Source organism: Rhinatrema bivittatum, chromosome 2, assembly GCF_901001135.1.
Source record: "Rhinatrema bivittatum chromosome 2, aRhiBiv1.1, whole genome shotgun sequence".
Classification (NCBI taxonomy): domain Eukaryota; kingdom Metazoa; phylum Chordata; class Amphibia; order Gymnophiona; family Rhinatrematidae; genus Rhinatrema; species Rhinatrema bivittatum.
Window position 1 is genome coordinate 567,860,176 of NC_042616.1, and position 13,332 is coordinate 567,873,507.

General features: G+C 42.3%; 1 protein-coding gene across 1 annotated transcript in view; it reads right to left on the minus strand.

The window, feature by feature from the left end:
- MC2R (melanocortin 2 receptor) overlaps positions 1-4,195 on the minus strand; it is a 79,629-nt gene extending 75,434 nt beyond the window's left edge. The window contains exon 1 of the mRNA XM_029590922.1: positions 4,076-4,195. The gene's annotated coding sequence lies outside the window, so the exon portion shown is untranslated. The remainder of the gene's footprint in view (positions 1-4,075) is intronic.
- Between the last annotated feature and the right edge of the window lie 9,137 nt (positions 4,196-13,332).

The following is a 13,332-nucleotide window of genomic DNA, read 5'->3' on the forward strand; positions in this document are numbered from 1 at the left end:
AGAGGTACCTCTTAGAAATCCTTAAAATACCCAAACAGACTTTGCCTTTAATTTCAAGGATTTATTATATAACACCCCTTAAAAGGGAAATGAAGAATTACATGGGGAACAGATTTGTTCAACATTAGAGCCTCAAATGGATGTGACTAATATTATCGTAAGCTCTTTGAGCGAACAGGTTACGCCGGCTACACTTAGGGGCAGATTTTCAAAGGGTTTCGCACATAATATACGCGTGTAACCCCGAAAAGCTGCCCCTGCGTGTGTCGAGCCTATCTTGCATAGGCTCGGTGGCGCGCGCAAGCCCCAGGATGCGCGTATGTCCCAGGGCTTCGAAAAAAGGGCGGGAAGGGGGCAGGTCTGGGGCATGGCAGGGGTCCGGGGGTGGGACTGAGGCCTCCTTCTTTGTGGCCGTGCCAGGGAATGGCACACCGGCAGCTGGCTGATGCGCGCAAGTTACGCCTTCCCAGAGGCAGGCGTAACTTCTGCAACAAAGGTCAGGATGGGGATTTAGATAGGACTGGGGGTGGGTTAGGTAGGGGATGGTGGGGGGTGGTAGAAAGAAAGTTCCCTCGGAGGCCGCGCCGATTTCGAAGCGGCCTCGGAGGGAACTGGGAAAGCCATCAGGGCTCCCTTAGGGCTCGGCGCGCGCAAGGTGCACAAGTGTGCACCCCCTTGCGTGCGCCGACCCCGAATTTTATAACATGCGCGCGGCAGTGCGCACATGTTATAAAATCAGGAGTAGATTTGTTCGCGCCAGGTTGCGCGAACAAATCTACGCCCGCTTGTATCTTTTAAGATCTGGCCCTCATTGTGTCATTTCTTCTGGAGACAGATAAAGAATGGATATTCAAAAGATTCTTTCGATATAGATCTGAAAGTTTTCTGGATCTGAAAGTTCAAGTTTTTCCGGACTTGGCAAAAGAGACTCAAAAAAAGAAGAAACAATTTTTAATTTTAAAACCTAAGATGTTAGAAATAGGAACTGCATATTTCCTTAAATTTCCGTGTAAATGTCTAGTAAAGTATCAAAATGTATCATACATTTTCTATAATCCTGTACAGCTTTCCTCTTTTATAACTAATAGATTTACGCCAGTTGTTGTGCGCCCTGTCCGTGTCCATCCCACGCATGGGCCTGCTCACTTCTCCGGCTCCTCAGCAGGTCCCGGGTCGGCCTCCCCAGCTGCAGCCGCAAGCTCTTCCAAGCCCTGGTGTCCCGTGATGGCAGTTGCCGGGCCTTCCACTGCGCACCAGGCCTCACGCCGAAGTCCGGAGTTGTCCGTGGCGTTGGCCACGCCCCTACGCGTACATGCGAGGACTGCCTGGCCTCTTGTAGAGCCAGGAGCAGGTCCTAGCTCCGTGGCACGCCCTGATTGAGGGAACTACATAAGGAAGTTCTTGCCTGCATTTCCTTGCCTTGGCAATCGGATTTTTCTGCTAGATTGTCATTGCGTTCTAAGCCTTGTTCTAGTCTCATTCCAGTTTGTTCCAGTCTTGTTCAAGCTTCGTTCCAGGATCCTAATTTTCCAGCTTTGTCCCTGCATCCTCCTGTTCCAGCGTCCTTCTGTTCCTGTGTTCCTCTGTTCGTCTCCCCAGGTAGTACCTTTGGACTGTCTCTCTCTGGTACTGACCTCAGCCTGCTACTTGACCACTCTGACTTGACCTCTCTGCCTGCTGCCTACCTTCTGACCTTGGCTTGTTTCTTGTCCTCTCTGCCTGCTGCCTGCCTACTGACCTCAGCCTGCCTGTGACTTCGCCTGACCTCTGGAACCTAACCTTGCTACGTTGACCACTCTCGGACTGATTACTGGTATTTGACCTTAGCCTGATTGACTACGTCTTCTGATTCTGGCTCTGTCCCTTGCCTTGTCTTCTGATTCTGGCTCTGTCCCTTGCCTTGTCATCGCCTATGCTGTTCTGGTCTTCCTTGCTTCATCTGACCTCCAGCCCTGAACCCGACCGTGCTCCTTCCCTGCCCGTGGGCACACCAGTCTACCACCTCTCCAGGAGACCCTGCAAGGCCCACCTAAGTCCAAGTGGCCTGGGTCCCTACGGGCTTCCAGTGGTGAAGCTCATCCCAGCCTCTGTCTCCTCCAGTGCTCCTCCCCCTGAGGGTAGGTGCTTCCTGGTCCCTACCAGGAGGCCATCTTCCCCTGCTCCAGGACAAAGGTCCACCTCCGAGCGCAACACAAATTGCTATGTCATCCCCCGTCATTTGAAAATCTGTAAGCTTAACCATTAAAAAGAAGGAAGGGACCTGTTTAACCAGTTTTTTGTTAAGTAATATAGATATTTCTATTTCCTCAAGGTAGCAGATCAGGATTGGATCTCAATTTTGAGGACTAAATACATTGTTAACAAAAATTGTATTTCCTGATTTTTTTTTTCTTTTTTGTATAAGCATTTTGATAATGTCATAATGTTTTTCTATTCAAGTGTTAATTCATGAAATATGTAATTGGAAATTATAAATAAAGAATTTAAAAAAAGAAAAGGAAAAAAGAGAAATTTGTACTTTCTGAAGGTACTTTTCAGAAACCCATGTAGGGCCAATATCTGCAGGTAAAAATAACTCTCTGAATTTCCAAATGGACTGATGTGCATAACACTACTTAGAAAATACGCAGGTTGTGCTGGGTACACGTGGGAACATTCATGCTGAAGTTACAACTGCTGGAGGGTAGACATAACCTACTGCACACACTTTTTGAAAGTCGAAAGCATGTACGTAAATCCCTATTCCACCCCTTGGAATGCCTGTTGAGTATGTGTGCAAAAGAACGCACAAAATTATGTTCTACGAATACCTTTATGCACATTCCCACCAGGCTATATACACATAAGTGCCTTTGAAAATGATCCCTTTTAAGTGCTAAATCCCTTTAAAATAAAAAAAAAACATTCTAACAATGTTTAAATTTATGTCTTGGTAACAATGGTACTTATGACTTATGACACCAAGGAAAAACGAAATTTAAAAATAATATCTTCCAATATTATATTTTTAAGGCACAAAGAGAAGTTAAAAAGAAATCTGCAGAGCACACTGGCAGTGAAATAAAGTGAGAAAATGAAAAATAATTAAAAATAAAAGGACAGAGTGAAATCATGCAGAAACTAACCATGACAGCAAAGTACTCAAGAAGCCCCAGCACTAATATAATCATATCCTTGTTTAAAAAAAAAAAGCAAAAAAAACTCAAATAAAAAGACATGCAAAATACTCCACAAGCAGCAAAGCTGTCTCCTGCTTTTTTCTCCCAGTTTTTCTCTTCCTTATTATTCTGATGTTTTGTGGATTATATTTGCTTCTCCTTTTGCCCAGGAGATCCCTGATTTGTGCCTGCTTTTTTCTTCCTCTTGTTGATATTTACATGTTTCTGGCATACCTAGTTCTTGAGAGATCCTCTATTTAAAGTTATTTTAGCAAACTGCAGTTTGGCACAACTCAACCAGACAAAATTCTGCTGTGAAAATGCACTACTCAAAGTCAACTTCAAAAATTAACTCTGTGCAGAGTATTTTCCCACAGCTTTTGCCTGTTGATCCAGTTCTGCGGATGGGAAATTAGATCTGCCTTGCTCTCTGAGACAGTTCAAATTTAAGAGAAAAACAGTTGCTGAAATCAAGTTATTGTGCATGATGGGTTATTGGGTCTAACCATATGAAAAGAATAATCTCAGAATTAACTTAATCATATACATTTTGCAGTCTTAATGGTCTGTGACCGTAAATCACAGCGATAAGGGAGCTGCAAGCAAGTTTGTTATTGCTCTTCATAATAAGATAATTACAAAAGGCACACTTGTAAAGAGACAGGCATTGAAAAATCATAATCACCTTGCAGCATTCCTATTCATACCGCAACACTTGTAACTTGTAGGCATTGTATAAATCATCTTTGAAATGACACCATCGCAAATAAATTGCCACAATAACTATTAAGGATTTGGAGATTACCCTGTCCAGAACTTTAAGGAATGACAGAATCAGTACAGTGATTGCATTAGACGAACTAGGATATATCTTTGCATATGTTTAAAAGTAAAATTATAACTTTTATTAAACTTACCTTTTTAAAAAAAAATCTTTTTCTGATACTTCTTACAGCAAGGGGAAATATGTGCAAAAAATATGTCTGTACCTTAATCCTTAAAGGACTACAACTTTCAACCGAACAATATTTACCGACTGCTGGGAACCAAACTGCTTATCAAGGGAATCAAATCAACACAGCCTTTGTTCAAGGAAAATGCTGGAACATCTAAATCAAAGAGAAAAGACATATCTTGTTGCTGCAACCTTGAACTAATGCCACCTCTGATGAATTTCTGATAAAGGATGAGGCTAAAGCTACACTTGTATAAATTAGCATTTCCAGGAAAGGATTTAGCAAAAATAACTAGAAAACAGCATGAAGATAAGAAAACCTATATCATTGTAAACTGAATAAAAAACCTTTCACCTCAAGCAATGTCATGTTATCTCCCATGCAATGCTTATAAAATACATATAAACTTAAATTACCTGTGTTTTCAGGCTGAACTGCAATGCTGGGACTAGTTGTGCCTGGGGCACATTTTCAGAATTATACGCCCCCACCAGCACCACCACACACACACGCACACATAAGCGCACACACAAACACACATCTACACACACACCTACACATCCACACCCACACACCTACAACCCACACACCCATCCCCCCACACATCCACACCCACACACTCCCCCCCCCCCCCCCCACACCCGCACACACCCTCACACACACTCGTGACTGGCAGTGGCTACTCTGGCACAGCGCTATTCTCTTTACCAGCAAAAGCACAGCTATCCCTCTGGTGGTGGCAACTCCAGCAAAGCATCCTCCTCTACTTCCCTACTGTCCAACATCTCCTTTTCTCTTCCCCTGCATCCCCATCTTTCTCTCCCACTCTATTCCCTGCTTTCCATTTCCCTCTTTCTCCGCATCTTCCTTTCCATGACCCAATCCTTACCCTGCCGACCTCTTTTTCTCCCCTTCCATTCCTTGTCCAGAAGCATATCTCCTCTCTCTCTCCCACCCAGCCCTCCTCTAACACCTTCCCTAGCGGCTTCCCTCTTCCTCTTGCCTCCTTGCCCCTGACTAGCAGCAGCCCCCCTCTCTCTGTCCAGCAGCACTCCCTTATCCTCCCTCCTTCACCCCACAGTCCCTCTATCTCCAAACATACTCCTCAGCAACAGAAGATCTCTTTTCCTAACAACCCCCTGTCCAAATGTCCCTTTTCCTCACCCCTTCACCCAGCAACAGCATCCTCACCCCGACCCTCAGCCCAGCAATATCAATCTCTATCCCTCTCCACCCTACTGTAAAGCAGTAGTCCCTTCTCTCAGTGCCCTGCTCAGCATTGCCTTTCTCTTTACTTGCCTCCTGACCTCCTGCTCAGCAGTAATCCCTTCCCTGGTTTTCCCTTTCATCCCCCTGCCCAAGAGCAGCCCCTTCCCCTCTCGCCTTTCTTTCTCTCTCCTATGCTTCTCAGGCTACAATGCTGTAGATCTTTGTGCAGTGGCAATAGCTGCAGAAACTTTACACAAAATCAGCACAGGACTATGAGCCATCATGCCCTCACAGGCCCAGGCACAATCCCAACATTTCTTCCATACAATCTTATTCATTGGGGATATCCTAAAACCCTGACTGTCTAGGTGACCCCAGGACAGATTTAGGAACCACTGCTCTTGTATCCCCCAGTTAAATTTCACACAAATAGGCCCTCATGAGATTTTTATAATTAAACTCAACAGTCATTAGGTCCCCACCACCACCTTTCTCATGGTGCAAGCGTGAGGATGCGGTCACTTGCTCTGAAGGGATGTGAGCCCTTGGACCATGGTGCGACTCAGGGAGGAGCCCCAAGGCATACACCATGGGAAGAAAGAGTGTCCAAGCACAGGCTGGAGCAGGGCAGGACAGGGATTGAGATGTAGGACATCAGAGGAACTTGAACAAGGCAGGCTCAGACCTCCACTGGACCTGCATGCACAGGTGAGACCCAGCAACGCAATGCTGGTCTCAAGAGTAGCCCTCCGGCCACTCGGTAGCCCTTCCCAACCCACTGCTTGGGAATGATGAGTATGTGTGGCCAGATGGAGGCTGAGGGCAGGAACATAACAAAACTTGGAACTGAGGAACTTGGAAGATTCAGACAAGGACTCAAGGAACTTGGTTCGAATTCAGGATTCTGGCACTAGTACAGGGTGAGTATTTCACCACAGCACGCCCTGCACAGCCGCCCATGGCTAGTTGCGGATCACACTGGAAGCAAAGCAGAATCCAGTTGAGAAGATGAAGACTTGAAGCTGGAAACATGATGAAGATTCAGGAGAGGCCTGAACCGAGGCATGCCCTACACAGCCACCCGTGGCTGGTTGCAGATCACGCTGAAGTGGAGCATGCTCTGGCTTCACTCTAGAGCATGGACGAAAGCAGGAACAAGGAACTCCGAAGATGGGAACAGGACTCAAGGATTCAAGACTTAGGATTCAAGACCAGATCTCTGCATTAAAAGCAAGGGCCTTCTGGAGACTTGCGCTGCAGACATGAAGACAGGCCTTGTGCCACGAAGTACCCTACACAGCCCCCCATGGGCTGGTCATGGACTATGACGATGGCACGCCAGGAATGATGGACAAAAAGGAAACCTGGAAGCAGGACGAAGAGCCAGATGCTGGACATCAGGAACAAGGAACATCAGAAACATGGAATGTCAGGAACATGGACAAGTGACAAAGGAGCTTCAAGGAAGAACAAGACAAGGAACATCAGGAACATCCAAAGAACATCCATTGAAGAGCCATCTAGACATGAGAAGACTATGGAGGACGTTGACCGAAGAAGATACCACAGGCAACTGTGAGGATCTGATACGAAGGTCCCGAGGAATGGAAACAGACCTTTTATAGGGCTATAGGAGGAACAGGCTGATGATATCATCTGTTGAGGCCGCGGGGCTTTTCCCGCTGATAGCCCTTTAAATACAGTACAGAGGCGCGCACACACGCCTAGAGGAGCCTGGTGGTGAAGGAGGAAGTCAGCGTCAGCGGCCCCCCTGCCACGAAGGAGCTGCACACTACAGCAGTGGCACTCCCGTCGTGAAGAGGGAAGGAGCGGCAGCTCTTCCTGCATGCAGCGGCAGCAGCTCCATGCCATGGAAGAAAGCCACAGCAGTGGCAGCCACGAAGGAAAGGCAGTTGGCCATCAGCCTGATCGGCGCAGCAGGCACGCAGAGATGAGAGGGGGCTGCTCGCGGGTTGGGATATATATATATATATATCAACTACAATGCCAGTATTTTTCTGCCTATGTGGCAATAATGTACCTGTGTATGATCTGGCTTTTACATCCAATTTTATTACAATGTATTAATGAAAAATAAAAAATCACTATAGTTAGAAAATGTATTCTATAATGCAGGCTTATTCACTTTATAAGTTAATTTGGGGTTATGAACATTGCTTGAGATTCCCAGTATTTTGATATTGTTTAATTACTATGGAAAAATATTCTTGCATAGTGTGGTTGTTGCTAAGTAGGTTTTTTTTAAAAAACAATTAATTACATATTATATACACTGTGAGATTTCAGAAATATTGCAGTGTCTGATGAATGTATCATCTCTGATTTTTGGGGATAGATTGTGGAAAAAACTGCAAAAATACTTAAATTTATCAATTAATAGAAATTCATTGGTTGAAAGTACTCTCTAAAATGGCTGACTAGCCTAAACTGGGATATCTCCCCCTTGCTACTCACTATAGAAAAGAAATTCAAATTATGTTCTCACCTCACTAACAGTGACACTTACTTCCTCCATTACCAGGCATTTAGTGACGTAACACAATACCTTAAAAAAAAAAATCACAGTTGAAACCTATAGAGTAAACCTTGCCCTGCGAAAGCAGAATGAACTCTCAGACCTCAGATAGCAACCACCCTATATGGAAAAGCAACATTGCAAATATTCGATCAGGAAACTACATGTTAATAGAATAATCACCTCAGTCACACACAGAGAATACAGACCCTCAATACATAAAGAGTAAGAGATCACAAATTAGAAATGTGCAGAGAAAAAATGAATTCTTTGTTCTACTTATCTACCCTAGTTCCCTCCCTTCCCCATCCACATTTCCTGCTCCTTTCAGATTGGGAAAAGGGGATTGGATTCAGATTGGATTTTGGGGCAGAGCGCGCCTCTTTGCTCCGTGGTGCGCTCTGTCTGCTCAGGCTCACACCTCACCCTCTCCTCTTTGGGGTGGGAGCAGGAAGCAGAGGAGTGCTCCGCTGCCTGAGATTAGGGACATTGGGCAGTATGGTAAGCAGTGTAACACCCTGTGTGCTTAAAGAACAACACCCCTGCTATGCCCAGAGATAAAAACAGTCCTGTGGATGACTCCCCCTTAGGCCTTTCATCCAGGGCAGCTGCCCACCTTGCTCCAGGGCTTCCCAAACCTGTCCTGGGGACCCCATAGCCAGTCAGGTTTTCAGGACCTGAATAATTAATATGCATGAGATGAATTTGCATATCATGGAGACTCCATATATGCCCTGCCCTAGTCCCAACACTGGAGAAGTCACTCCATACTTTATTTTGTTTTATTCTTTTGAGTTTTAATGGTTTTAAACAGTAATAATATAGCAGTCCATTTAATCAATGAGTAAGAACTGATGGAAAAAAGTTATTGATTTAGGATAGTGGCTTTAATGATGATTAATGACATCATTAACGTCTTTAATGATGATTAATGACATCATTAAAGTATTCTAACTACAGCTATTTATACCCACAGCCTTCAGTTTCCTGTGGCAGCTGAGAGGCTGAGAGCTGCCACCTTCCTTGAATTAAATATCTCACCACTAATCGAGTTTCTTACAACACACTTAAACATATCTAAACCCTCCATAGTGCTAGGAGATTTTAATCTTCTCATGGATGTCCACCCGTTAACTGATACATGCCAGACACTGATAGACACTATGACAGCATTATGTTTCTCATTAATAACGGACAATTCAACACACAAAGCGGGACACTCTCTAGATCTCACCTTCATCAACCACAAATGTTTAGAACATGTTAAAACTGATTACACTCAAATATCTTGGTCAGACCATTTTCTGATTCATTCCGTTAAATTTCTTAAACCACAAATGAAACTAAATCATAAACTGATAGAATTCAAGTACCGTCCACCCTATAATATTGAAAAACTAAAAGACAAACTAGAGGAAAAACTTACAAATATTGACTACAAAAACTGCAGCTCCGCAACGGAAGCATGGTTCGACTCAACCAAAAAGATAGCAGATGAAATAAACCCCATCAAACTAATGTGTAAAAAAGAAGCAAAACAAGATAATCCCTGGCACAACGAAAAAGTAAAAGACGCAAAAAGAACTCTCAGGAAAATAGAGAAAACATGGAGAAAGCTCAAAACAACCGAAACCCTAACCAAATTCAGAAAACATCTTGCCTTTTACAAACATTTAATCCTGACCGTTAAAAAAGAATACTACAGCAACAAAATTGAGAAGTTCGCTAACAACCCAAGAGCCTTATTGTCCATAGTAGCAAATCTCACCAATGACAAACAAGAATCACCCCAAAGTCTACCAGAATCAAAATGCAATGAAATAGCTAAATTCTTCAGTGATAAAATTACAAACTTAAGATCCAAACTTCCAAACAACACCAAACAAGAAATTAAATTGCAAAAAAGAGGCATTACTCAATGGTCTTCATTCACTGAAATATCAGAGCTAGAAGTAGAATCCATACTAAAAAATCTAAACCCTGCTCCACACAAAATCGAAACAATACCAACAATTGACATAAAAAAAGCAGCCAACACAGTCTCCCCAACCTTAGCTAAGATTATAAACCTATCCCTAAAGGAAGGAACAATTCCAGATATACTAAAAGGAGCAATTATAAAACCAATCATAAAAAAAAAACAGTGACCCCCTGATCCTGAACAACTACCGTCCAGTCTCAAATCTTCCCTTATTAGCCAAATTAATAGAAAGAACTGTACGGAAACAACTAGCGGAACACCTTGATAACAATAACTTACTATATCCATCACAACATGGATTTCGCAAACATTACAGTACTGAGACACTACTCCTCTCACTTACAGACAACATCCTAAGAGGTTTTGACAGTGGAAAACAATACATTCTAATAATGTTAGACTTATCAGCAGCCTTTGACACAGTAAACCATAAAATTCTACTAAAAAGGCTAGAAGAAATTGGACTACACAACGAAACAATAAACTGGTTTAGCTCATATCTAAATAATAGGTTCTTTCAAGTTCAGATCAACAACACACTGTCAGACAAATTCAGTCTTGAAACAGGAGTACCGCAGGGATCAGCCTTGTCCGCAACCCTTTTTAACATATACATGCTACCATTATGCCATCTACTAGCAGGATTAGGAATCATACATTACATCTATGCAGGTGATACTCAATTAATTCTACCAATCGACGACACAATAGAAAAAACATTAAACTTAGCTAATATGTACCTAGACATCATAAAACAACTATTAAAACAAATGGAACTCGTGATTAACATTGAAAAAACAGAATTTCTACACTTAGAAATAAAAAATATCAACATCATTCAAACCCCAATAATACTCAAAAACAACCAGAAAATAGAACTAGCGGAAAAAGTACGGATCCTTGGAATAATAATGGACCCCGAAATTAATCTAAAATAACACATATCACTAAAAGTAAAAGAAGGCTATGCTAAACTCATGATCCTCAGAAAATTTAAACCGCTACTAACTCCTGCAGATTTCAGAACAGTGCTTCAGGCACTTGTTTTTGCCAGTACCGATTACTGTAATGCACTTTTACTAGGATTCCCAAATACAACAATAAGACCACTTCAAATTCTATAAAACAAAGCAGCTAGAATACTAACTGGAAAAAGAAGAAGAGACCATATAACTGAAACTCTGGCCGAACTTCACTGGCTACCCATAGAACAAAGGAAAAAATACAAAGCACTATGTACCATACATAAACTAATACATGATGAAAAAAGTGGACTGGCTAAACACTGCACTACGGGTACATGTCCCACACAGGAACCTTCGTTCAGCAAACAAAGCTCTCTTAACCATTCCCTCAGTCAAGACAGCACGACTAACACAGGTAAGAGAAAGGGCTTTATCTTTAGCAGGACCCACACTCTGGAACATAATGCCTTTGGAGATCAGATTACAGAGAGACCCCAAAACATTCAAGAGAAGTCTAAAGACATGGCTTTTTAAACAAGCCTTTTATAAAGAGACTGGAGAATAGAAAATATACTGGAATAAACAGAAGAGCACCGGTAGACAGCCCTAAGGGAGGAGAAATAGCCTAGTGGTTAGAGCAGTGGACTGTGACCCAGGAGACTAGGATTCAAGTCCTGCTGTCACTCCTTGTGACCTTGGGCAAATCACTTTATCCTCAATTGCCTCAGGTACAAAAACATAGATTGTAAGCCTTCTGGGAATAGAGAAATATCTACAGTACCTGAATGTAAACCAGTGTGATATCTCAATTGAGATCAAATGTCAGTATATAAAAATAATAAATAAGTATTCTCAAAAATATGTATTACAATATTTTAACAAATTTAGTACACAACAAACGTAATAATAAAACACAGGAAATGAGATTTTTTACCTGTATAAGTACCTTCCAGCTACACCTGGCCAGAACCTACATCACTAAATATTTATGCGTATTTTGATGATTTAATGTAACCGAAACTTAATGACACCTGTTAGAATGTACTATAGTACGCTTACTCCAATATTACTTATGTGCTTACATGTAAACCATTGCGATGGAATATATCTTAGCGACTGTATAGAAAATACTTTAAATAAATAAATAAATAGATTCTGCTGTGAAAAGTGGAAAATTCTATGGCAATTATTTGGCACATTTGCATACACACATATTTTGCATATTTATTTATTTATTTAGCATTTTTTTATATACCGAGGTATAGCAGAGTTGCCTTTACTCCGGTTTACATACAAAAAGCAACATGTTACATTGAACGATGTATGAAGTTTAAAAATTTAAAATTAACGATAAATAGTTACATAACAAGGAGAATGAATATAGTAAGATAACACAGGGTAGAACCCTGAATAGAAGAACATAGATATCAGGAAACATTGAAGAATGGGCATCTGTATCATGAAGCAGGGGGAGTGATCAAGGGGGATGATGAAAGATAGCAGGATATGTTAAATATATTAAATAATTTACACTTTATTTTACATTATAAAATGTAGTTTTGTAGTAAAATACAACAAAAGTAAAATAGTTTATCTGTCTGTAACATTTACTTTTCTTTTTTGGGTGAGTAAAATGGGACTCAGCTCTCAGCAAAGGGCGATGTTCTCAGAGAGGGCAGGGTGAAAGGCAGAAAGGAAAAGGGAAAGAGGACTCAGGAAGGGGGAGGAGAGAGGGGAGGACCATGTATGGGGAAGGAAGGGCAGGGGAACACAGTGGATGGGGAGGGGAGAGAGAAAGAGCATGGGGAAGGAGGGAGTTCTGAGATAAAGGAGAGATTAGGGAAGATCTGGGATTAGGGAAGGGGGAGGGGGAATGATCTGTGATCAAGGGGATATGGTTTTGGGATTTAGAAAGTGAGAAGGTAGAAGGGTTAGGGAGGAAGGCTCTAGGATATGGAGAAAGACACGGAATGGGGCGGGAGAAGCTGGCATCAATGAAGGTAGAATCTCTATTGGGAGAAGGGATATGTCCCTCCCCTGACTCTGGTACTGCTCTCTCTTACATCCCTACCCCCTCTCTCCCTCTCCCTTACTCCCCCCATCATCTCTGATCCTCTTTCTCACACACAAACCTAAATCCCACTGTTACTTTCCCCCTCCTCCTGCAAGCCTAAATCAGCACATGAGGGATTTAAAGATGGAAATAGGTGTCGAGGTCCTGGCCAGCCATCTGATCACCCCAGTCTGGTTCTTTTTTCCCTTGACGATTGTGCAGAAAGGGAAGGATTTTGTGGGGAGCCACTTAAACCAAAATTGCTGGTAACAGTAATATTGTGACATCATATTTTACAAAAATGACATTCATACATGGCACAAATATCTATATACTAATAAGGAAATGGCTGGCCACTTACAAATGCAATATGCATTTTCTGTTACCCTAGACAGATGGATTTGTTGTCTTTGAAGAGTAAATGTCAATGATGTAATTTTGCCAAAAAGACTTGTTGTCCTGGAATAGTACAGT